We start from the raw sequence: 2035 nt of genomic DNA, 5'->3' as shown, positions 1-2035 counted from the left end.
GTCCAGGTCTCCCTTCCCCGGGCCAACGGCTTGTCAGAGTGCCCAGGACGGGCTCCACGGGCCCCGGGCGTCCGGGGCACCCTTCCCCGGGCCAAAGCATTTCAGAGTGCCCAGGACGAGTTCCACGGGACCCGGACGTCCGGGGCTCCCTTCCCCGGGCCAACGGCATACAGGAGTGCCCAGGACGGGCTCCACAGGTCCCGGTCGTCTGGGGCTCCCTTCCCCGGGCCAACAGCTTGTCAGAGTGCCCAGGACGGGCTCCACGGGTCCCGGGCAGTCCTCCCCCGGGCCAACAGCAGGTCAGAGTGCCCAGGACGGGCTCCACGGGTCCCGGGCAGCTCCATGCCCAAACCCATTTGAAAACCCGCCGCAGCGAAGGGGTTATAGGCGGCCATCTATTCAAATGCACAAATGCATGCTGTGACATCGCATTCCTTTACAGCGAGATGCCTTGGCATCGCAAGTCAGTAGATCAACTTGATCTAGAGGACACACAAACTAAAGGCATAATACAATCTATTTTTCAAACTCCAACCTGCGCAACAGGAGGGAAAGTGTTGATATACTAGCCCCTTCAGTGCTAATGACGGCTCCAGCTCGTCATGATTCCAGTAGGGAAGGTGTTGGTACATTCCTTATGTTGGAGCGCCATCTAGAGCAAGTCCGGTAGATAATGTGTTTGCAATAGTAGCGCGCAATGCTTTCCAATGGGGCGACCAGATTGCCGGGCTTACATGGAAGGCCTGAGGTCCAGGGGAGGGCGGCCTCCCCATCCCGGGCGCTGTCCTTGGTCCTGCTGCGTGGCAGGGTGCCCGGGACGGGGTCCTGGAGGGCCCGGGGAGGCTTCCCCTGCGCCTCCGGGCTTGGGAGCCCAGGCTGGGTCCAGGGGCCCGGCCGGGCCCCGGGTCGGGTGCCACGGCCCTGGGCCCTGTCTCCCAGCCTGCCGCACTGCCAAGGGCCCGGGAAGGGGTTCCGATGTGCCCGGGGAGCCTCCCCTTGCTTGGCTGGGTTCAGGAGCAGTGGCTAGGGCCCCTGAGGGCCCGGGGAGGGCGGCCTCCCCACCCCGGGCTCTGTCCTTGGTCCTGCTGCGTGGCAGGGTGCCCGGGACGGGGTCCGGAGGGACCGGGGAGGCGTCCCATGCGCCTCCGGGCTTGGGAGCCCCGGCTGCGTCCAGGGGCCCGGCCGGGCCCCGGGTCGGGTGCTCCGGCCCTGGGCCCTGTCTCCCAGCCTGCCGCACTGCCAAGGGCCCGGGAAGGGGTTCCGATGTGCCCGGGGAGCCTCCCCTTGCTTGGCTGGGTTCAGGAGCAGTGGCTAGGGCCCCTGAGGGCCCGGGGAGGGCGGCCTCCCCACCCCGGGCTCTGTCCTTGGTCCTGCTGCGTGGCAGGGTGCCCGGGACGGGGTCCGGAGGGACCGGGGAGGCGTCCCATGCGCCTCCGGGCTTGGGAGCCCCGGCTGCGTCCAGGGGCCCGGCCGGGCCCCGGGTCGGGTGCCACGGCCCTGGGCCCTGTCTCCCAGCCTGCCGCACTGCCAAGGGCCCGGGAAGGGGTTCCGATGTGCCCGGGGAGCCTCCCCTTGCTTGGCTGGGTTCAGGAGCAGTGGCTAGGGCCCCTGAGGGCCCGGGGAGGGCGGCCTCCCCACCCCGGGCTCTGTCCTTGGTCCTGCTGCGTGGCAGGGTGCCCGGGACGGGGTCCGGAGGGACCGGGGAGGCGTCCCATGCACCTCCGGGCTTGGGAGCCCCGGCTGCGTCCAGGGGCCCGGCCGGGCCCCGGGTCGGGTGCCACGGCCCTGGGCCCTGTCTCCCAGCCTGCCGCACTGCCAAGGGCCCGGGAAGGGGTTCCGATGTGCCCGGGGAGCCTCCCCTTGCTTGGCTGGGTTCAGGAGCAGTGGCTAGGGCCCCTGAGGGCCCGGGGAGGGCGGCCTCCCCACCCCGGGCTCTGTCCTTGGTCCTGCTGCGTGGCAGGGTGCCCGGGACGGGGTCCGGAGGGACCGGGGAGGCGTCCCATGCGCCTCCGGGCTTGGGAGCCCCGGCTGGGTC

Source organism: Lissotriton helveticus, chromosome 5_1 (assembly GCF_964261635.1).
Source record: "Lissotriton helveticus chromosome 5_1, aLisHel1.1, whole genome shotgun sequence".
In the NCBI taxonomy this organism is placed as follows: Eukaryota; Metazoa; Chordata; class Amphibia; order Caudata; family Salamandridae; genus Lissotriton; species Lissotriton helveticus.
This window is presented reverse-complemented; position numbering follows the sequence as displayed.